We start from the raw sequence: 25,345 nt of genomic DNA, 5'->3' as shown, positions 1-25,345 counted from the left end.
GTTTAAATTCTGTTTGCATTGTTTTGCCTGTCTTCTCTTGAGCATCTGCTTACCAGTATCACTTCAGTTCTAGTCAGCCAAACCAATGGTACTTCACCCTGCCTGTGCACTAAAATCATCTTTTAAAATTACTTATGCCTGGGCCCCAGTTCCAATTAAATCAGAATTTCTGGGGCGGGGCCCAGGCATCAGTATTTTTTCTTTTTTTTCTTCTGCAGTCATGTTTTCATATTCTTCTTCCTTTTCCCCTTGCCTTCTTTCCTTCTTTTGTCTTTCATTGTTCACATAAACTTAACATATACTTATAATTTTTAAATGAAGACATGCCATTATAATCCACACTACAATTTTTTAAAATCCCAATTACACAAGACATTCCAGTGCACAGTTTAAGCCAAGAACCTCTTGACTGAGCCTAGCAGCCCCTGGCAGCCTCCTGCCCAGCACCTCTGAGGGTCTCCTGAGGTAATTAGTCGTTTATTACCTTCGTAGAGACTACAGCTTTCACCTCACTCTCTTATTCTTTTAACTACTTAACTATCTTGCCTTTCATTCTTGTCCCCTTCTTGTCTGCTCTGCCTGAGGCCTGCCAACAGTACCTGCTAAGGCTGTTTGGCTCCACTGGTAGCAAGCGTTGGGCTAGGTTTTCAGCCCCTACTGCAAAACAGATCGAGTTACCTGAGCAGTGCCCACTCATCACTTCTGTGGCTGCCTCTGTGCTTCTCTGGGGGCCGCTCCACACTCTGCTGGGCTGGCTGCTCTCCACAGCTTGTGTCACACTCAGGGCCAGCCCCAGGGTGGCATGCTTTGGCCCTCAGAATTCCTGTCTACTATGTGCTGTCACAGCATTTGTGTGTCTCTGTGTGGCACATACGGCAGTTCATCATCTGGCCCCTCTCCTCTTTCCCACTCACTTCCCACTATTACCACCAGTTTTCCCCTGCCCCCCATACACACATGTCCCCTTATGTGTGCTATCACATTTCCCTAGATCAAACCTTTTTTTTTTTAGCCTGAAAAATTACCTACTCGTTCTTCAGGGCCCTATCTCATGTGCTGCTCCCCTAAGAAGCCTTCTCCAACCCCTTTATCAGTGCTTTTCACACTGTATCACGATGGCTTACGTGTTTACATTTCTGCCTCCTCCTTTAGACTAAAGGCACAGGTCGGGTCTTTATTTTACATATCTCAAAATACATAATAGCTTCTCAGTAAATGTTGAGTGGAAGAAAGAGTGAATAAATCCTTAGAATAGCAAACTATAGCTAGCTTGTGGACCACATCTGGCCCATCACCTGTTTTTATAACTAAAGTTTTATTGAAATACAGCCACACCCATTTGTTTACAAATTGTCTGTGATTGCTCTAGTGCTATAAGGGAAGAGTTGCCTAGCTGCAACAGAAACCATATGGTCTGCAAAGCTGAAAATATTTACTATCTGGTCCTTTGCAAATAAAGTCTTCTGACCCCTGACCTAAAAGAAACCTAAGAGATTTTCCAGCATAATGTTTCCAGTAGAAAGATAATGCAAGCCACATAGGTAATTTTAAATTTGCTAGTAGTTACATTAAAAAAGGAAAAGAAACATAAAAATAATTTAATATGTTTTATTTAACCCAACATATCCAACATGCAATTAATATAAAAATTGTTATGTAACAAGATATTTTACATTCTTTTCATGGTACTAAGTCTTTGAAACCCTATGGATATTTTACACTTACAGAACATGTTAATTTGTACTAGTCTTATTTCAAATGCTTGGTAGTTAAATATGCAGCTAGTAGCTATCTTATTGGACAATTCTACATCAAATCCATCAGTTTATAGTTGAAGAAACTGATCTAGACAGGTTAAGAGTTTACTCTAAAGCCACACAGTTAGTGGAAGAATTGGGCATCGAACCCAGCTCTCTCTATTCCTAGCCAAGTATTCCTTCCATCACACCATATTGCCTTTGGCATTGTGGTTTGTTCACTATAAGATATATGATAAGAAGATCTGGTTTCTAATGCTATACAGGCATGAGTAAATTGTGTGACTTTGGGATATTTCTTAGCTTCTTCGTCTACTGTACTATAGTCAATACAGTTTAATTTAAGCTCTAATGTTATGTGACAGTCAAACATATTGGGTTGCAAACCAGAAATGTTTGACTGTTTATTTTATCCAAGAACTCTGTTCCTAAGAAGCTGTGTGTAAATATGAATTCCAGACCACTTTGGCTATCACCATAACTTGAGAAAAGCTTTCAGAGGCCAGAATTTCAGATAGTCAATCCATTCGAAACCAAATTTTAGTAATCAGGCCCAAGCTTAAAGCCTGACATATTTGGCACAGAAGCTTTCAGAACATTGCTGTTATGTTCTTAAGAGACTTTGGAGATGATCTGAGAAGGTCATTGCTGAACAGTGAAATAGTGAAGAAAGAACTGGTGTAAGGGCCTCTCTCTGCTAAACAGCTCCAGGGTCTGTCACAGGTGACAGGAAGGTAGGGTGTTGAGAGGAAATGGATCTGGCACAATACCTATGGGAAATTAGGGGATAGGGAACTGTGACCATAATTAGATAATCACATTTTATTTTGTAAATAGCAAATGTTATAATAGAATCAAGAGCTTTATTAAATCTGTACTCCAAATCACTGAAGAAATATAACAATGTAGGAGAAAGGCACAGAAATAGAGGTGGTCAGGCACCAAAAACAGATGCCGAAGATTGATTGTGTTCACTTTCAAACCCATTCACATCTTTGCCCCTTCCTCATAACAGAGAATTATTGCTTTCTTTCAGGGACTGGAGAAGACTGTGGTACAGAATGAAAGGTATGGGCTTTGGAGTTAGACCTTTGTATAAGCCCCTTATCCTCCCGTAAAAATTATATGGCATTCCTGTATAAAATGTGCATAATAATAGTACTTACCACATAGTGATGAAGATTAAATGATGCAACATATGAACAGTTATTAGCACAGTATCACATATTAAGTTCTAAATTAATCTTAGCTGTTATTCTCATTCTGAAAATAGGATTCAAGAAGCAGGAGAAGAATTGCCAGTGTGCTATACCCACAGCTGGCTATAGGTCACTCAGAACTGGTCCACCATGTCTGTGGAAATACTGGTGGTATAAACTAAACTGTGTCCATCTAAGTTAGTGCAACACTAAAGCATTCCACAGGGCATCTGCCAGTAAATCCTGTTATTAATGTCTCAAGATCAGTAACTGGACAGCTGGACATAATGGTAAGGAGTCTCCCAGGGAATCCTGCCAGGCATTTTGCTTTTGTTATTTGATGGGTATGTTCTTCAGAATTCTAAAACTGAGTTTTGCTTCTTTATGGCAGTATTTCATTTTGATAAGCTTGTGCACTGCTAACTAACTTTAGAGTGATTTGTTCATCTTCCATCTTTCTGGGAAAAAACACATGAGAATTTAAGTGGCTTCAAGTTTACATCCTATGTAGGAAAACTTGCCCTCCAGTACCAAGTGACTATAAAACAATCCTTCCACATTTGTCCAGCCAGCAGAGAAGAGTTGGGTTCCCTCCCAGCTGCCTCATCCACCATGCTTCCTGCCAAATGGATTCAACTCAGCATATGTGATATCATTGGGCAGAGACCAAGGTGACAGGCCTGGGGATTTCTTCCTGGGACATTTCAAGGAAAACTCAGATCCTTGGATAGAATAGTAGGTTGGTTTTGAACTAACCATAGAAACTACCATTTTCTCTGTAATTTAGAGTATTTAAAAGAAATGTACAATAATAATAACATCTAACATTTATGTAGGACTTACTAAGCACCGCTATTATGAGTGCTTTACTTTTATTAACTTATTTAATCTTAACAACAACCCTATGAAGCACATACTGCTATTACTATCATTCCCAATTTTCCAGATAAGGAAACTGAAGAACAATGAGGTTAAATAATTTGCCCAAGATTACACAGCAAGTAAGAAGCAGAGCCTGAGATCAAACCTAGGTAGTCTGGTGCCAGAGTCTGTGCCATTATTTGCCTGTGCCACCCTTCTACAGTTTAAGAGGTGCCTTTTTATTTTTGGCCAGTGTTTTCAATGGAACTGCAAATATAAAGAATTATAAGTCTGTTTTATTTAATCAAAATTACTTATAATAATTGATTTTGAAACTAAGGCAATTTGCACTCTTTTCAGTACTTTTAAGTTCTTATTAGCTCTTTGCAAAAATACTTATAGAATGATATTAACATTTTATTTTGTGGATAAAAAAATAAGACGAGAAGGTGCACTTCTATCTCCCCTTGTCTTCATGTTGAATTCACAGTCATCCCTTAAAACACATCACCTCTGATGTGAAGCCTTCCTGGTCAATCCTGGAGTACATGACTTCCTCCGCTACTGCTACAGCTTGTACACATATCTATAATTGCACTCATCACATTCCATTATAATTATTTGTATACCTCATTTATGACCTGTACTTGACAGGAACACCTTAGGACAGGATCTCTATTTTATTCATGTGTGCATTTGTGTAATAAAGTAAAAAAACAACAAATAGTTATTAAACTGTGTTTGAGGGAAAATGCTCACATTTAAATGGATTTTTTTTAATTTGAAGTGTCTATTACAGTTCATCAGGCAGACAAAATGAAAAGAAAGTTCTGGAGGCACATGATCACTGATAGCTACTCTTATAAAATGTTTCTTATTTGAAATGCTGGGGATACAAAATATGGAATAACTTAGCTGTATTCATTCTAATTGTACTGTCGCCTATCAAGAAATATTTGTAATACATTCTTCTAACATTAATAATTGTGAGACTATTTATATTTATCTAACATTCATTCTAAAATCTTTTTGGCTCTAAGTTTGTAAGAGTTATATAAAATTGTGGTTTGCTTTTTTTAAATATGTGACTTGTATCTTCAGTACTATAATTATAATATGTATCTTGCTTTTTTATTTTGTTTTCCACATGCTGTCATTTTTCATTATGATTTCTATGAAGAGAATATCATTGTTCATAGTATAAAAATGAGCAAATATATACAAACCAGATTTTAGCTAACAAGGAGCACAGTGCTGCACTAGATTATACATATAGAAGCAAATAAATTTATGTAAGTTTAAATTAATCATTTAAACACTATTTTTATAAGAATAAAAGCAAAATAATTCTATTGCATAATCCTTGATTTAAATTAGTTGAAACGAATATAGCTCTATCATGTAACTCACCTCGCACTCAAGAATATCTCAATTTTTTAAAACCCCAAATTTACGTAATTTCTATTAAACATTTATTTAGCCTAAATCAAATCCAAAAGACTCTGAACGATAAATGCTGGCGAGGTTGTGGAGAAAAAGGAACTCTCATACATTGTTGGTGGGACTGCAAAATGGTGCAGCCTCTATGGAAAATGGTATGGAGGTTCCTCAAACAATTGCAGATAGATCTACCATACGACCCAGCTATCCCACTGCTGGGAATATACCCAGAGGAATGGAAATCATCAAGTCGAAGGTATACCTGTTCCCCAATGTTCATCGCAGCACTCTTTACAATAGCCAAGAGTTGGAACCAGCCCAAATGTCCATCATCAGATGAGTGGATATGGAAAATGTGGTACATCTACACAATGGAATACTACTCAGCTATAAAAACGAATGAAATACTGCCATTTGCATCAACATGGATGGACCTTGAGAGAATTATATTAAGTGAAACAAGTCAGACACAGAAAGAGAAATACCACATGTTCTCACTTATTGGTGGGAGCTAAAAATTAATATATAAATTCACACACACACACACACACAAAAAAAAAAAAACGGGGGTGGGGGGGAAGAAGATATAACAACCACAATTACTTGAAGTTGATACAACAAGCAAACAAAGGGTACACTGGTGGGGGGGAGGGGGGGAGGGAGGAGGGAGGGAGGTTTTGGTGATGGGCAACAATAATTAGCCACAATGTATATCGACAAAATAAAATTTAAAAAAATAAATAAATAAGTAAATAAACCACCAATCCTTCTCCTAGAAAAATAAAAATTAAAAAAAAAAATAAAGCAAAACTTAAGCTTTTGCTATTTTTTTTTCTTTCAAAAGATGACTGGTAAGGAGATCTTAACCCTTGACTTGGTGGTGTCAGCACCACACTCTCCGAAGTGAGCCATGAGCCGGCCCACACATATGCTACTTCCATCTGGTTTCTTGAGTTTATTATAAGAGCTCTTTTCACTTAAAATATTTTTGAATCAAGACTTGAAATTTATTTTGCCATTCTAAGATGATTAAATATGATTTCATATGTTTACATTATAAACATACTGGTGTTCACAATATTTTTATTATAAGCATTCTAGATCCTGGACCTCAGGTTGCCTAGAGGGTTTTTAGGAATTGTGGTAAATATTTAATAGAGGATATGAGCTTTCTTTCTTATTTTAATGTTTATTTTTCCAGAAGGGGATATTATTTAATCCATCCATATTTACTCTGTATTCCCATAAGATAATGCAACAGGGAACAGAGTGGACTTATGGAGCCTAACTTCCAAATTCCCAAAGGCTCTTTAATTGTGAATATTTGCCTATAATGGGATATTGCAGAGTCTGTTGAACAAGCTGAAACAATTAGACAGTCACAGGATGTCAGAAGAACAATTTCCTTTCTTATGCTACATTTATAAATAGTTATGAAGATTTCTAAGAGAATCTAGAACCAAACTATTTTTGCAAATATTGTATTGGACCATCTTTCCTTCATATACATCCTTTAAGATGTAAAAGGAAGCTGTAATTTTTGTGGAATCATCTTGTTTTTTTAAAAAACGTTTTGTTATTTTTAAATGTGTGGCTTGCTTTTTTTTTTTTTGGTGGCTGGCTGGTATGTGGATCTGAAGCCTTGAATGGTTTGCTCTATTTTAAAACAGTAATAATGGGAAAAATTTTAAATTTTAAATCATCCACAACCACACCATTCTCACAAAATAAAATTTCATTATTCTGTTTCTGCATAAGATTTGTCTTGTTAGTCTGCAGCATTATAATTTTAATAACACCATAGTTCTCTCTATATGTTCAGCCATCAATCAGGCATTTTAACAGGCATGGGAATGAATGGATAAAGGAAAATAAGTGAAGGAAAAGTAGTTATTCATTTCTGCAATGGCTGAACCTTTTAAATATCTCCCTTTGCAGACAGTCCACACTTTTCGTGCTTTGCTTCTGACAGCAAAGAGCAAAGCTAACTTCGGTCATTACCAGTACTTCCTTCTGTGCAAGTTCAAGTTGACCTTGTTCAACCTATGTTCAAGCCATTTTAGTTGATTTCTCTCTGGGGTGTAGAGTGCATTCAACAAACATGTGGACCTTTGATTTATTGGTCACATACAAAAGCTTAAAATCTTACAAGGGGATAAAACATATCTTTGTTTCAGCTTATGTTAGCAGGAAGAGTTGTTTCAAACCCATAGAGACTATGAACCTTATTTTGAACTTATTGCCTGGTGCTTCAGAGAAGTGAGATCAATATTTTGAGGCATTTTTTCAAGCCTTACAATTCCAAATGAACCTCAGCAAGTTGAACTAAACTTTATTTTGTTTTAATATTCAAACTTCAATATTTCTTTCCAGGTTATTGAAAGTTAATCATATCTCCTCATTAATGTGTTTAGGTTTTGTTCGAAGCACGGGTGTTTTATTTATTTATAAAAGTCTTTAGTTTTTATGCTCATGAAAGTAGTGTAAGGTCATTATAAAAAATTAAAACATTATCAAAATATTGTAGAAAGTTAAACTTTTATGATATGGAGAACCATTGTTAATAGGGAAATATCAGATATTCCTCAAGAATGTTTTCCTAATTAGTAACACATATAACTACAGACTCTTTTTTTATTCAATAATTCCTTGACCATTATATAGCTCTTAGAAACATACTAATCATACATTACATATTGTTTTGCACGTTATGTTTAGCATTTAATATCTCTTGAATAGATTTCCATGTTAGTACCTATAAAATCTATTTCATTCTTTTCATTGGCTACATAGTATTCCACAATATATATAAGAGGGTCTTTAAAAAGTTCATGGAAGCATTTGTATTACTTTTTAATTCAATTTTTCCACAACTTTTTGAAGCACCCTTGTTTGTATCATAATTTACTTAAATTGATCTGTATGATGGACACATGAGTTGTTCCCAGGTTTGTGTTTATTTTGTTTTGTTTTGTCTTGCCATACCAATGGTGCAGTGAATATCCTTTTAAACATATATGAATACACTTGGAACTCAGTACTTTAAAGCATTTTTTTAAAGTAATGGAATAGTAGTGTTTTAATGTGTTTCATTCTTGTTAGCACTTCAGATCATTATTACTAGCATACCAAATTCATGATGATATTTCAAAAATTTTATTCAGTACCTTTAGTTAAGTATAAGTGCATTTTTCTAGAATTTAAGAATATTGTCTTACAAATGACCTTCTAACACATTCTTTAATGATTCACCGAATGATAGTAATAATGATTCCTTGACCATTATACAGCTCTTCAGTTTACAAAGCACCTTCACATAATTATCACATCTGACTCTCACATCAGTGTGATGTATGCAGGACAGGTTTATAGGAAAAAATGGTGCTGACTTGGAAATTTGTACTGACTGAAACAGTTATATATAGTGTAAGTGCTTTGTTCGGATAACTCGAGGAGTAAAGGCCACTGCTGTGATCGGAGTGTTATATCGTACTGGTACCTTAATGTGAAAAAACACTTACATGTCACTTTAATTTACTATCTAGTTGTCAGGCCTTTTTATTTAATTCTCTCATATCTTGAGATTAGACTCATCAAGCATTGTTAGATAAGTGCTCCAGTAATTGTTACTCCCAAAACAAGTATTTAAAAGACATTTATGTAGCAGTTGTTAATAGTTGGTGAGTTTCAGTGCCACTTTTCCTCATTTAGAAGAAGTAGAACACAGGGAAAAGGTGGAAAAGAGAGAATGTAGCAAAACAGAATAGTGCCTGCTAAGACCTTGGAAATTCATATCCCCACTCATTGTTATTTCTATATCCCTACGACCCTTCCTTTCTTCAGTGCTTATAATGGTTGGGCTGGCAATAAATGGTGATACTTGCCTCATTTCCTACACTCCTGGTAGGAAGTAGGCTCCTGTACAGGAAGAGGAAATCACTGTTATGTTGCCTCTCACTTTGGAAAAGAAAGTAGTCTTGAATGACACTATTGTTGCCATAGCAGCAAACTTATGTTTGCATTAGTAGCTCTATCCCCGCCCTCAATTCAGCTGAGAATGCACTTCTGAACTTCCTCTTTTCCTGCATCTACTGTAACATGCACAGAACCTCAAAACCAGTTCCCAGATCTGAAATCTTATGAAATCCTGTCCAATTCAAGCCCTGCTTGTTAAATATGATAGCAATTTCTAACCAACCATGATTCTACAGAGCAACTACATTAATACTTCAAAACAAGTTACATTACTTACAAAGAAATCACACTGCTGATAATACGTTGAAATTCTGATGCTCTGTTCTTTTCCATCAGTACAACTACAGGAAGTTGATCTGCCTCTGTCCCATCTGTCCAATTTTACTTTGTACTGCTTAAATTATACTTAAGCCATCAAGTCAAGCTGATCTCTTTATTGTCCTGTGTGCTCATTCCCACCTCTTTGCCCTCCCTTATATTACTGCTCTCTTCTTCAAGTATTCCTCTCTGAATTCTAATCAAGTTTTGGGAGCAAGACTCCAAGTTCCATATAAATCCTTCCCTGCTATGACAGAGAGCCCCACTGTTGTCTGTACACAAGCAGAGGGAACTCAACACCTTTCTGCACATTCTAATGTGTTTCCCATTCCAACCTGTGGTTGAACTATCAAATTTACACACTTGACAACCAAGCTCTTAAAACAGTAACCTGTTTATTGGGTTGTAATAATCATAGTATAATTATTAGTATAATCATAGTATAATAATCAGAGTATAGCATATACCTTACCCATTCTCCCATTGCTAGGGCCTTCTCTTTGAACCAAGGGAAGAGATATACTGATGAGCAAGGTTGGGTTTTATTGCATACCTCTGCACCTATCAGAGGACTCCCAAGGAAGGGAAGAGTCAGCAGAAGTTGATCAGTTTCTTACTCAAGGAGTGTGTGGGAATGGTGGACAGTTCCAGACTGATCAATGGCAAATGTCCTCCCCTTCTTGCTTGATGAACAAATTCCCCTTTTGTACACAAGAATGACCTCTTGGCCCTCATGATGTTTATATAATAGGTACCTATGGACACATTTCACTGACTCGGGATATTTCCAGCATGAGTATTATTCCATGGTTGAAATTTCACTAAAACTTTCTAGCTCAGAATAATACAATTTATAAGTCTAATAAATAAAAAAGTTTCTAATTCAGGAAACTAAAAAACGTAAGTAGTGTGGCATATCTGGAAAATGAGCATTTCCTATGATGATTTTATCTCCTATGAACTACCTAATTTAAGATTTAAAGTCCTGTGTTGTGTGTTATTGCTTGATATGTTGATCATGAACTTTCTAATTAGATTATAAACTTCTCAAGGGCAAGAATAGAACACAGATGACTCTTGTACCTCTCCACTCTTTGTATAATCCTGAGCATATCAAAATGTTCAATATGTATTCACTGATTGAAGTCAACATCATCTTTTTTTGGTGGGGGGCAGCTGGCTGGTTCCGGATCTGAATCCTTGACCTTGGTGTTACCAAATATCATCTTTAGAATGAGGTGCTTAAATTCCAATTCAGTGGGTTTAGGTAACAAAATTTATCCTAGATGGTTCAAATGAAGAGACTTTAATGAAAAGACTACTCAAAGATACATAGGAAAGATTTAGAAAAGAGACACCGGTGGTGACGCACCCAGGGACCAGCTTCAGAGGGAGAACCATTTTTCCCCATGGAGCTGAAGAAACAGAGAAAGAAAATAGTATTAACAAAACCCAGCATGAGCAGGAGCTGGGGAAGAAGGCTGATCTAGCAGAAAATGTGGCTGAGGAGTGATGCAGCTATTGTGAGAGATGGAATGCCAAAGCCAGGGGCATGGAAGAAGTATCTACTTTCCACCCTTAGATCTTCCTTGTGTTCCAGCTTTAAAAAAGTCACGAAGGTGTAGTCAGCAAATTTCAGCATTCCAAGGCGAGGAGCAGAGAAGAGAAGGATGTAGAAAAGATGGAGGTAGACAGAACTAGGGCAGGAATGGGATAGGACTGGCAAAATAACCAGCATAGGTTTCCATTATAAATGGAGACAGGACAAAGGCTAAATAATTATGTACAGAATAAGAGAAGCTTGGGAACCCAAAAATTATCTGGGAAAAACAAAGTCTGACTTAGCCAAATTTAGGCCCTGACACAGTGTTAATTTTCTTCACTAAATCCCCATAATGCAATCTGAATAAAGGGAATAAATACTCTGTTACATTCATAGTTTCCATTTTTGTAATGTCAAGCCAGGAAATAAACATGTATATCTATCACTCATGGCAATGAATAAAATTCATTTACAGACATAATTGCCATCACACTCAAAAGTGGGGGCTGTACTATTAATGAGCGTCTCTGGGTTGTTCTTTTTTTTTTCTGCTTTTGGCTATAAACAAAATAATAAAACAAATATGTACCTCCTGTATAGAGGAACTGTTAAGAATAATATCAAACAGTTCACTTTAAATTTAAATTTTATTTTAATAAATAATTAAAATACATAAATTTAATAAATAAATAAATTTTAATAAATAAAGGTTCTCACAAGTTAAGTCACCTGCCCTTGATCAGTCAGTTGGGGCAGAGTCAGACCAGAAACCAGATAGTCTGCATCCTAATCCAGCTATCTGTAGTTCTATAAAGGCTTGATGTAGCTCAAATTAAATGACAAAAGAGCATAGGCGTTAAGGGCAAAGGTTTGGAATTAGGCAGATTTAGGTTCAAATCCAACTGGATTTTAGGCAAATGACAAATCCCTGCTGAGCTCCCATTTCATTCCCTATAAAGATGGGATGAATACAGAATATACCCCGTTAGGGTTGTTAGGGTTGACTGAGAAAATATACACAACATGTTTAGCATAACGCTTGACATATAGTAGATGCCCCCAAATAAAAGCTATTACATGGTAGTTATAAAAATTTTCTGGTTTTCTTTTAAAATCAACTGATAATTTAGTCTTAGATGACGGTCAAAAAGAATTTGAGAAACTCCACTCAGGGTGCAAGAAAAGCACCACACAAGAAACGAACTTTGAAATTAATCAGAAGAGGTAAAGGAGAGGATGAGGGAAACTACTTAACTGGGGTGGAAAGGAGTGCAAAAGTCTTAACAGTAAATGAATTGGTTTTAATTTTTTTTCTCCATCTTTACTAAGGAAACATTAACAAGAGTCTCACTTTCAAATTATATGTTTTTAAATTTAATATACTATTTTTTAGAGCAGTTTTAGGTTTACGGAAAAATAAATTACCTTTGATTCACAGAGATCGATATTCTTGGACCCAGTGAAAAGTTGAAAATATCTGAAAAGCATAAAGCTCTATACAGACATAAAGTGGTATTTTTCTTATGAACAAATAGTGAGAAGCACCCAGGACCTAGTTAACACACCATAAAGATATGAATCAACAGAACTTGATCTACCTAGGTTCTTAAAGAATATCAAGGGTAAAATGCACAATTGCTAGCAAAGTTGTGTACCCTGTTATGGCAAACATTCCAGGGAACTGATGGATTGCCTATCTGAATTCTATCTAGAAGAAGAATTGCAGGAATAGCTGTGTAAACTTACAGACAGTGCATATCCTACTATACCGGACAAACTAGTTGAATCTGTAATTAAAGGGTAGGAATACTGAAAAATGTAAAAACAACTTACTGGGGGGGAAGGCACCATAGCTTGTAAAGGAAGTTCATGTAGAAATATTATGAGCTCTTTTGGGAAATAATGATTATTTTGCCAAAGGAAAAACTAGTAAATGAAATTTACAAATGTAAGACTTACCAAAACTCCTCATACGCAAAGACATTTTCTACTCTTAAATAAATAAGAAATTTTTAAAATGAGGTCAAAATTGGATTGGCAGCACTTTTTTTTTTAATATAGATAGGGAGCTGGCTTAAAATAAACAGAGTATATGAATTAATAAACATCTTATTTTGGAGAAGCATGAAGAGCAAGGGTTTCAGAGATCCCTCTGTGCTGGGACAAATCCATTTAAAATTTGTGTGAGTAATCTGGATGACAGAGAGCAGGTTCATAGATGACACTGGACTCTTCCAAGTAAAAACTGCCAACAATAACAATGGAGGAAATAAGAAAAATTTGAAGTTTGAATAAATAGGTAAAAAGGTAGCAGCTCCCATTCTTCTACACTTAATATCCATGAGTGTTGATCCCCTCATCTAAAAAGCAAGATGTTAGTTAAGGGAGTACCATGGGCAAAAGGAAGGCTCCAAGTAGCTGAAGCCTCAGTGTTCATTCTAAAGTAGGTTCTAGGAGAATAGAGGTGGTCCATTTTCTCTCTGGGTCTAAACTGTGGGATGTTCTGTCATTCCAAAGAAGTCTTCCTATAGGAGTTGTGTGGGTAGAAGAACTATGAAGATAGGCTTCCCCCTTAAGGGTAAATATTTTGTGTAGGTTTAGCTAAAAATTGTAGTTAGTACCATAATGTATTCTTCAGGGCAAGCTTTGAAGCCAATTTTGACTGTGATCGCCATAGGCCTTTGAAGGGTGACATGAGCCTTTGTGCAAGAAAAGCCATTTTTAAAAGCCTACCAGCCAGCCACATAAATAAATAAATAAATAAATAAATGTCCAGGAGTTTACCCCAGCACCTATGTGACAAATCCAAGTCGATAATATTCAGCAGCAAAAGTAATACAACTACTACTAATAGTCAGCAGTCCAGTTTATAGTTGGGAGAGACTAAACTGTGGTAGCTCAGAAGGATTCTGAGAAAGCATAGAGTATAAAGTATTTTCTATTTTGTATGTTAGTCTCTCTGTATTGATTTCCTTTTATACTTGATGAGATCACAGAGTTGGTATGGTATGCCTCTGTGTAAGGAGCTCACAAGTTTTGGATGGCTTAAAGGAAATAACACATTTTGAAAACAATTTTGAAGTCAGTTTTCCTAATTCTTACGTAATCTAATGTTTCTTTTCCATTAATATATCCTCTTAAGTAGCTGTTTATAAGGTAATACTAAAAAGAGTAGAAAGAATGCAATCAATTTGCACATCAGTAAAAGAAACAGAAAACCGATGGCTGTCTTTCATACATAATGAGCACATGTACTAAACATTTGCTATGTACCAGGGTTTGATATCTCATTTAATTATTACAGCAAACCCTATAGGTACCATTATTATTCACATTTTAGAGTGTGGGAAGCTGAGGTGCAGAGATATGAAATAACTTATCCAGTGTCACCTGGCTAGGCCAAGAGGACTCAAACTCAAGATCTGTCTGATTCCAGAGTCCATGTTCTTAATATCCCTACATAAGAACTTACTGATCTTTTTAAAGTTTTTGTTTGTATTTGTGATTAGTGTTAACATAACAAAAGGTAGTTTCATTAAAATACTTTCTCATATTTAATTTTTAATCACCCTTAATCTCTACTTTTAAATTATTTTCATTTTATTCTACATGCAGCTTACCCTGTTAGTATAACATGGACCATTATAGATTATAAAAACTATTTTTCAGTAGGGACATGTTGCTGAATGTCATGACTATTCATGTGCTGGTTCTGGTGCTTTCAAATAAATTTTTTTTGTGGTGCCCACTCTACTGCATTTTTGAGTAGGTTGTAAATCTTGTTAAAACCAATAAAAATATAATTTCAGAATGTTTCAAAAGCAATCTCTCATGTCACTGGTGTCTCAAATCCTTTCTGTTTCCATTTTTCTATTTGCACAGTGCAAAAAAATTCTGATAAAAATAATTTTATCTTTAAAGGTAACTTTTCTGGGCCGAGCCCGTGGCGCACTTGGTAGAGTGCTGCGCTGGCAGCGCGGCGACGCTCCCGCGGCAGGTTCGGATCCTATATAGGACTGACCGGTGTACTCACTGGCTGAGTGCCAGTCACGAAAAAACGACAAAAAAAAAAAAAAAAAAAAGAAAATGAAAAGAACAAAAAAAAAAAAAGTAAAGGTAACTTTTCTCCTGATTACAAAAAGTAATACATGCTCACGTTAAAGAATTCAGAATATGTATAAAGGCATAAAGAAAAAATATCCCAAATTCCACTATGCAGAAACAAAATATAATGAACATTTTAATGTACTTTTTAAAAATATATATGAGGTCAAAATGTTAACTTTGGTTTATTTGGGGGGGGACGGTGGAAAAATTTTAAGTAATTTTAAGTTATATACATATTCATCCAAGATATTCATCTAAGTTTTCAAATGTTTTCTCTAAATTTATCTCATTTCTCTACATGGTGGCTATGAGTTGTTATAATGATAAACAAAAATCTGACTAATTTGTCTCATTGAGAATTGAAAAATAGAAATTAATGAGATTTATATGTAATAGAAAATTGATATTTTTGTATGTTTTAATTTGGGTTTTTTTGTTTACAATGATATGTAGTCACTGTATAAAAATCAAACAACATATAAAAGTCTTGTAAATAGCTAACATTTGTTGTTTTCTGTATGCCAGAATCTGTTCTAAGGGTTTTATTCATATTAACTCATTTAATCCTCACAACAACTCTATGATACAGGGATTTATTCTCAATTTTACAAATAAGAAAATGTAGGCATCAACAAGCTACATAATTTGCTTGAAGTCCTTGTTTACCAAGAAAACAATCATGGCAAACTATCATGGTTTTTATTTGTTCATTGGGTTGTTTGTATTAATAGAAAAACAAAGATGAATGAGGGTCTTGCCATGGACATATTATATCTTCATTTCAGGAAAAGAAATGGTAGTTTCGCATGATGTTCTTGTAGATAAAGAAGGTAAGGGGGGTGGTGGTGACTGCACACTTAGGCAGGTCTGGAGCTGGCCAATCCCTTGGATTGAAGGGGCAGTCTAATGGATCAGTACCAAGGACATGAAGCTACTAAATGACAGAGATGTGATTCAAACCCAGGCAAGATGTCCCCAGAGCCCATACTTAACCACTATCCTAAACTGAATTTATAAAGAAGGCAGCAAGAAGAAAGCCAAATTCTTCTGATTCCATGACCCAGTGACAACAATCCTCATCATTTTGGTAAACATATTTCCAGACCTTTTTTGATGCAAGGCTTAACTGTAGCTGATACAAGTTTTGGCAGAATGCCTTGTGGTCCTCCTGGAACATGAGACCATGGGGCGCTTGTGAGGAGCTGCTTCAGGGTGATTTCTCACTTGCCTCCCTATCTTTCCAAGAGGGTGTCATCAGACAGTTTCTCATTGTCGCCTGGGTTTGAGGAGGTATATAGTTTTCTGCCTTTCCACCTGCAGTGCAATTATTATGCTAACTATCAGAGTTAGGTGAAATTTCACAGGCTATGGGCACAGTTCTCCACAAGACTGCCCTCACTTCAGACAACAGCCACAAGATCAGGGGTTCCCAGGCCACCTACACTTCTGACCAACTGAGCACAAATTCAGGGGTTTCCACCATTCCCTTGCATTTGATAATTTGCTAGAATGATTCATAGAACTCAGGAAAGTGCTACTTATGATTACAGTTTTATTGTAAAGGATACAAATCAGTACCAGCCAACTGAAGAGACTCATAAGGTAAGGTCTGTCAGGGTCCCAAATGTGAAGCATCTGTGTTCTCAGGATGTGTCACCCTCCTGGCATACCAATGTATGATTACCAATTGGGGAATTCAACTGAGCCTCAGTGTCCAGAGTTGTTATTGGGAGTTCTTTACACAGGCATGATTGGTTGACTCATTGGTTATGTGATTGAACTCAACCTCTAGCCCCTCTCTCCTCCCTAGAGGTTGAGCTGATATCACCTGGCTCAAAGCCCCAACCCTCTAGTCACATGGTTGGTCTTTCTGGTGTGGCCCACTCTCACTCTGAGTTGTCTCATTAGCATAGACTCAGGTATGGCCCTGGGGCCTATCATGAATAACAAAGACACTCCTATTCCTTGAGAAATTTTAAGGATTTAGAGGTTAACTCCCAGGAATCAGAAACAAAAGCCAGCCAAATTCTTTATTATATGACATCCACTTCCTCTCTCAGTGTACAATTGTGGTCTATAAAACTGCTTAGCTGCAGCATGGAATCGGCTCCTCAGTAACTGGTTATCCCACCACTCATGCTGCATTGTCATTCAGTCCCTTTTGTTTCTGTATTGCCCTGTGAGACCAGGAACATGGGGGATCTGCCACCTTTGCTGTTCTTTCTTTTGCTACCTATGTAAGTAATAAACTGTCTGAACTTTTAAAGGGCTTGTTGTTTCTTTACCTGCCAAATCTGTTAGCCTTGTTTGGCCTACAATGCACAGAAAAAAGAAAAAACCCAAGAACACAAGTGCTATGGTTTGAATGTGTCTCCCAAAGTTTACGTGTTGGAAGCATAATCCCCAATTTCATATGTTGATGGTATTTGGAGGTGGGGCCTTTTGGAGGCAATTAGGGCTTGATGAGGTCATCAGGGTGGGACCCCCATGATGGTATGAGTGGCTTAATAAGAGGAAGAGAGATCTGAGCTTACATTCTTTCTCTCTCTCACCATGCCTTCTGCCATGTTACGACACAGCAAGAAGGCCCTTATCAGGTGCTGGCACCTTAATATTGGACTTGCCAGCCTTCAGAACCATAAGCCAAATAAATTTCTGTTTATTATAAATTATCCAATCTGTGGTATTTTTTCTGTATTTGGCATCTTTCCGTATCAGCACTGTGGATCTACCTCATTCTTTTTAATAGCTGCACTGTATTTTACTGAACAGTTATACTATCATTTATTTAACCAGGCCTCTATTGATGAACATACAGGCTGTCTCTTCTCCTTTTTACATTTTAAAGCAAAAAACCTTTGTGTTTCTTGAACACTTGAGAAAACACATCTCTAGGATAAATTTCTTGAAGTATATAACTGCTGTGGCAAAATTTACATATATCGTCAAGGCAAGGGTATACCAATTTATACTCCTACTAACTGTGCAGTAGTATTTGTTTTCCCATATGTCATACTTTAAAATACTTGCTAATCTAATAGCTGACAAATGGAATATAATTTGGGCTGGATATCTTCTGTTTGCCTCTCTAGACCTACCCTGCACCCTTTTCCGCCTGCTCTTGCTGCACGTCAGCCTTAGGAGGAGGAACACCAGCAGGAGATGTATTGGGTGGGGTGGGGAGGAGAGTAAAGTTGAGGTATTTATTTCCTGGGCTGCCTTCTTGTGGGGTCTCTGCGGTCTGGTTGTGAGCCTTAAATTAAGCAAAGGACACAGCTTCTTCAGGCAGCCCTCTCACACGCCCAGCTTCATCTCCAGGTTCCAGCCATTGCTTCCTCCTCCTGTTCTATCAAGCATAGAGGAGGTAGTCCGCCCTGCCAGGCCATGTATTGCCCTGTCTCTTATGATTTTCCTATACCCTGCCCTGCCTTTGTAAAGACTAATATCTTTATTAAGCACTTCTCAAAGGATCTAATATGAGTATTTTGTTTCCTAACAGTTCTTGTTTTAGGACCTCAGCTTAGAGATTTCCCGAGCCCTTCCAATGATTCTGTAAGTTATGTCTACCACTCTACTAAATCTCTGTGATCTAGTTAAAGCAGATTCTGTTGTTTGCTCTAACTGGTTAAGATCCCTGCCTTAATCAAGTAATTGCTTCCTGAGAATAGCTGAAAAACCCAGCAATTCACTCTTTCAATAACTATTTACTGAGCACTATGTGCTACATGTTGTCTTGCTATTGTAGATGGGAAAGTGAACAAGATAAAGTTCCTCCTCATAGGGCTATACTCTATGAGTAAACTAATAAATATATATTATTTTAGATAGTGTTGAATATACTGTGAAGAAAAGAAAGGGAATTAAGTAGAGGATTAGTGATTATGAATGTGCAGACATTTTGTAAAGAATGTTCAGGAACTCTCTCAAGAAAGACGTAATTTGAGCAAGAACTAAGTGTCCACCAACAGGTGAATAGATAAAGAAAATGTGGTATATATACACAATGGAATACTATTCGGACACAAAAAAGAATGAAATCATGTCAGTTGCAGTAACATGGATGAGCCTGGAAGACAGTATATTAAGTGAAATAAATCAGGCACAGAAAAATAAATACTGCATGTTCTCAACTCATGTGAGAGCTTAAAAAAAAAGTGAGCTCATGGAAATAGTAGAATTGAGGCTGAATAGTTATTAGAGGTTAGGAAGGGTAGGGGGGAGGGGGATAGAAAGAGGTTGGTTAACAGATTCAGAATTATAGCTAGATAGGAAGAATAAGTTCTAGTTATTCTATTGAAGAGTTAGGTGTATATAATTAATTATTTATTGTATATTTTCAAATAGCTAGAAGAGAGGAGTTCAAATGTTCTCATCACAAAGAAATACGTTTGTGTTGATATGCTAATTAGCTTTATTTAATCATCACAGTGTATACATGTATTTAAATATTACTGTGTACCCCATAAATATGTACAATTACTATGTTAATTTTAAAATAAAATTTTTAAAAAAGAACTGAATGATGAGGAAGAGCACGCTATGTGAAGATCATGTACATATGTGTTCCAGGCAGAAGAAACAAAAAGGACAATGGCCCTGCATTTGGAACAAGCTTGTCATATTTGAAGAGCAGCAAGAATACCAGAGTGGCTTTGGGCTGTGTGGCAAACATGTGTTTTGCATGCCCAACAGCCATTGATCGTCCTTGCTGAGGGAGTTCTAATTTTGCTCAGTCACAATATGCAGACTCATAGGATGAACCACCATTTGTCTAAACCAATCATGAAAATCCTGCTCCAAACTGTCAGTGATTGATTTAAAAAGTATCATGTAATCTAGTTGTGGCCAAGAGATATGAGAAGGAATTTTCTGGGGGCCTCTTGAGAGTTTTTCTCCTTGGTAAGGAATAGGCATAAAGGAGAAAATTCCTAAGTCTCCTTCTCCCTCTTTCTGCTTTGGATGTTCTTTGTCTGAACATGATGACTGGAAATAAAATAATCTTCTAGCAACCATGAGAAGATAACAAGCCAGGTTTCAACACATGAAGATGGCAAAGTGAAAAGATAAAAAGTCCCTAATAACACCCTGGACTTTCCAAACCAACTTTAGGATCACCTACCTTCAGACTTCTTGTTAAGAGCAAATAAAAAAAAAATCATCTCATGGCCTAAGTCACCACCATTAGCTGGGGTTTCTATTCCTTGCATTTGATAACACACCAACCCACACACTAGCAATGGAGGGGAAATGATAACCAAGGTAAGAGAGGTGAGTGGGGCTAAATCATGCAGTGCCTCTTAGGCCAAGGCATAGAGTTTGGATTTCATTCTAAGTGTATGAGATTTCACCAGGTGACCCAATCAATATAGGCAAATTATATTTTTATCATATGTATGGTATTATATTTTAATCAATATTTGATAAAATATAATATTTTTATATATTATATTTAATATACAATATATATTTTATAATATATAGTATATATTTTATAGTATATATTTTTTATACATTATAAATATGATGACATATTTTTATCATATATGATAAAAATATAATTCATTAGTAAAATAATAGAATGGATATTAACTAAAGTTACATGATGTTAATTTTAGGTGTCCACTTCACTGGGTAAGGGATACCCAGATGGCTGGTTACTTCAGAGACTGGCATTTGAATCAGTGGACTGAGTAAAGAAGATCCAACCTCATCAGTGTAGGCGGGTACAATCCAATCTGTTGAGGTCCTGGGTAGAACAAAAAGGGAGAGAAAGGGTGAAATCTCTTTTCTGGAGCTAGAACATCCATCTTCTCCTGCTCATGGACTTCAGAATTCCAGGTTCTCAGGCCTTTGGCCTGAATGAGAGATACACCATTGGCTCCCCTGGTTCTCAGGCCTTTGAGGCTAAAACTGAATTATACCACCAGCTTCTCTTGTTCTCCAGTTTGCAGATATGGGAACTTTTGGCCTCCATAATCACATGAGCCAAGTCCCATAATAAATCTCCTCCAATCTTCTTTCTTTCTCTTTCTTTCTTTCATCTAAGTATAGATATACATCCATCTCTCTCTATAGATACCATATTGGTTCTGTTTCTCTACAAAACCCTAATTAATACAGATATTGCCATTTTAATATTTAAAGAAATTACTATTTAGAACCAGATTAAAAGAAATAAAAAGCCCCACAAATAACTCATAAAACAGTTTGGCTGAAACCCCCAAATGTTAAGAATCTTTATTTATGACCTCTTTTGCTTGGGAGAACTTTTAACACAGGTTCTAGGTATTGCTTCTGCCTGCTTTAGCCATATCAGAGTCTTTACCAATTATGTTGTTCTTCAGAGAGTTTGCATTTGCATCTTAAAGACCCATCTTTCTTTGAAATATTCCAGAATTTCTGCTTCAGCCTTGCCTCTTTGAAAAGAAGGCAACTTCCCTTCATAAGCATGGCTGTCCTAAATACCTTGGGTATTGTTTTTCTCTTAGCTGGCACCAAAAGAATCACAAAATAAGGAAGCTCATTTAAAACATTTTCTTCATGGCTGTTCTGTTTCCCCATTCAGGAAAAAGATTATTGGTTACCATGGCAATCAGCTTCCACAGAATTCCAATCTAAGTAACTGCACAGGTACAGCACAAGCTTTACTCAACATTCTTTACCGTGGTTTTCTGCTGATCTGCATATTTTCCCAGCCTGTTCTCTGTATCTGCTGCCTAAAACAATCAATCAACCAAACCAACAACCTAAAGGAAAGCCAGATAACTGTTTCAAAGACACAATATCCCCATCTCTTCAAATATTTTAAAAATTTACATACAGAGTTGTACAACAATTTCCTCCATCAATTTCCTCTAATTTTGTTCTATCCAGGCCCTCAACAGCACCTAACTGAGAACTTTGTTATCTTCTTTCACAAGTCTAGGATTATATTTGTACCCCTTTGACCATATTTGGAAAACAATAAATTTACAGTAAAAATCACAGCAGGAAATAGTTCTATCAGATCATGTCCCATGGCTCTATATCATAATTTTTCCTAAGGATAATTCTCTAACCTCCCTCCCTCCACCACTCCCAAACCACTCTGATGAAAAAGTGCAGACACTCAGAAGAATAAAAATTGTCTTCAGCCATTGCCTTGGAGATGCCAAACATCCTTGAGAGTGTTTAATTACCTGTTTCTGTTCATAATATTACTGATAATAATAAGAGATGGTTTTATACAGGTCAAACACAATTTAATGGTGCCTAGTATCTGCTACATTGTGGAGGAAGTAGAATGATTTTGGAGAGTCAACTGGATAAATTCTATTTCCCTACAACTTTCATTCTTTTCTTATCATTACTTTTAGTCTTTGCTGGTTATTTAGTTTCTTCATTACTATGTGTCATAAACTAGGAATCTCGAGATTTCTATTTTACGGAGAGACAGCTTTTACCTATTAATTCTACTACTTTGAAGCAGTAGTGGTATTTTGGTAATTAAAAAGAGGAAGCTTACGAGGGAGTTGTTATTATCTAACGTTAGGCAGTTAAAAAGAAAATCTGGCCTTAACTCTGTTTCCTGCAAAGTTTTTCTCATAGATGTCTTTTCATTGAAAAAGACATATCTCATGACCAGTCTATGAACACCCCATTGAAGACTGCCATCTCCTATTAAGGGCATGGAAGTAAACTCCAACTAAAACAGATGCCTTCGCCCACAGATTCTAAAATCAGAGGGTATTCATAAACCGCCCCACAAATTTTCACAGTGTAGTGGGAAACAGGAACTGTTAAAAATTTGAAACTCTACTAAAGTACTTTCTTCCTCTTCCGGTAAAAGGAAATACATTACTTTCTAGGAAGCTCACTACTTTAAAAAAAATACAAAGAAATCAAGGTTGGAAATTCATGATTTTAGCAGAAAAGAAATTTACTTTTCTATGGAAAGCCATAGAATGATTCTCTGACTCCTCTCAAAACTGTTTTGGAATTCTTTCAAGGGGGTAGAAAAGACACTTATTCATTTATTTATTTATTCATTCTGAGAAGACATTCTATATTACATAAAATGTTTCAAAGTTTTACTCATTCCTTTGGGTACATGGACACATATACTTCCTGATATACTAATCCCACACAAACTAGAAAGAAAAACTGACCAATTATAGGCAGAATTTTCTAGATTAAGAGAACAGACTGAAGTTAAATAATCACATAAACTCCGAGTAATTATATGACAGAGCACCATTAGATTGACGTAGAAAAAAAGTTGCTCTCAATTTTCAGTTGACAAAAAAGCAGCTGAGAAAAGCAGAAACTCTAATGAAGAGTCAGAATTCTAAAGGCAGGGAGGCCAGAAGACAAGCTGTTTTGACAGCTGGATAAAGATGAAGGGAAAAAAGACTGTAAATGAGAGGAAGTTGTGATGAAAGGGTAGAATGAATTGTTTGAAAATGGTAAAATGAGAGCTTTAATTAACATGGGGGCAACGAGCAGGAAAGGGAGAAAGTTATTTAGCTCAGATAGAAAATTGTAAAGAAATTTAAGTGAATGACATAATTTGTATTTTCATTTGCAGGGGCCAAGGGATGACAATTAAAAAATGACAGTTTTTATTGTTTTGGTATTTTATACATAAGTAAGAAGATCCAATTGTCTGAAATATAAATATAATATAAAATATCTATTAATATAATTATTTATATTATTACTAAACAAATTGGCAAGCAGCGTTTACTTTTCATTAACCTTGTTATAACCTTAAAAAAAACACTACTTTTAATAATTCAAACTGTACCAAGATCATGATTTCATAATGTGAACATAACCAGAAAGCCTGAATCAGTTGCAAATTGGTCTTAACTTTCTTTGCCGGTGTCCTTTAAACTTGGGCTCCTAACTTGAGTAAGAAAATGTAAATACAGAAACCACCAAAACCAAAGTTCCTTATTAGAAATCATGTGAGCAGTTTAACATTAAAAACATTTTTCAAAAACCACACATGGTACATATTAGACAGAGTTTTAGTTTCTTTTACTTAAATTGCATTGATACTGATTTATAACTCTCCTAACACTTCATAGGTTGGCAATCCTATGTCCTGCATTTTCCAGGTCATTTCAGATTTCAAATATTTTGTCTGTCAAATGGTGTGTCTGGATTTTGGTTTGGAAAACATGGTTACTGAATTTACAGGCTAACTCTGAAATAGTAATGGCTTTTGGCATTACGTAGTAATTCTATTTAGGGGCAATGAACATCAAGTTAAACCAAATAAAATCAAACCTCATCTACCTAATAATTAGCTATCCTAAAATAATGAGGACTTCAAAAAACTTTGTAGTAATTTACAACTTGAGAAGCATTCATAATATGATTTTTATAGACACAAACCCATGCATAGTTGGTAAACCTATAAATGACTACTCTCCCTTGCTATATAGGAAATTAAAAACAAAAGATACTGTAATTATATATTACATGGGCAAGACTAAGACAAAAATAATCTAAATGTGATTGTTTCAATAAAAAAGGATCTGGTGGTCTTTCTTATTTTTAATTTCCACAGACTGGAACTTACATTCTTGATAACCCGGAACTGAAAGGTACACTGGTATTTTTTATATATATTGTGATAATTATCTAAGTGTGTTCAGTTAAGATTGACTCTTTATCCTAGGCCACAACGTTATTTTGCAAATGAAAATATTTAGATCATTTGATGGCCTCCTTCCCCTTTAACTACTATCCTTTATAACATAATGTTCGTTGCTCCGTTCTTTATTCTTTCGTGATTTAGGTAACCACTAAGAGAGAGGGGAAAAAAGTTTAAAAATTGGCTATATCCAGAATGGCACTTAATAACTCTTTCGAAAATTAAGGTGATTTTTCCCAAGTTTTGTTGGTAGTATATCTACCACTAGTTATGAAGCTCTCCCTCCCACATTTCTCTGCTAGCTGGGACGTGAGAAGCCAGGGGATGCTGCTGCAACAGGGGTGGGAGTGGAAGATAGGATATTACCCGCATGACACTCCGGCACTGTTGCCATGAATGACTCACTTGTGTTTGGCACTTTTTGTTGCACAGAAATCTCCTCCTCTTGCTGCTTCCTCCTTCGAGCTCCTCTCAGGCTGTCTCCTGCGCTTTGGCCTTTAAG

At 36.1% G+C, this 25,345-nt stretch overlaps 1 long non-coding RNA gene across 3 annotated transcripts in view; it reads right to left on the bottom strand.

The window, feature by feature from the left end:
- The window catches only part of LOC134370975 (uncharacterized), a 50,577-nt gene that overhangs the window by 24,713 nt on the left and 519 nt on the right, over positions 1–25,345 (bottom strand). For all 3 annotated transcript variants that reach the window (XR_010022690.1, XR_010022689.1, XR_010022691.1), the window contains exons 2-3: positions 25,249–25,338; positions 20,800–20,946 (exon numbers count right to left, since the gene is read on the bottom strand). This is a non-coding gene — a long non-coding RNA (uncharacterized LOC134370975). The remainder of the gene's footprint in view (positions 1–20,799; positions 20,947–25,248; positions 25,339–25,345) is intronic.

Source organism: Cynocephalus volans, chromosome 2 (genome assembly GCF_027409185.1).
Source record: "Cynocephalus volans isolate mCynVol1 chromosome 2, mCynVol1.pri, whole genome shotgun sequence".
Classification (NCBI taxonomy): domain Eukaryota; kingdom Metazoa; phylum Chordata; class Mammalia; order Dermoptera; family Cynocephalidae; genus Cynocephalus; species Cynocephalus volans.
The sequence above is the reverse complement of the archived record's forward strand: the minus strand, read 5'-3'. Positions and strand labels throughout refer to the sequence as shown.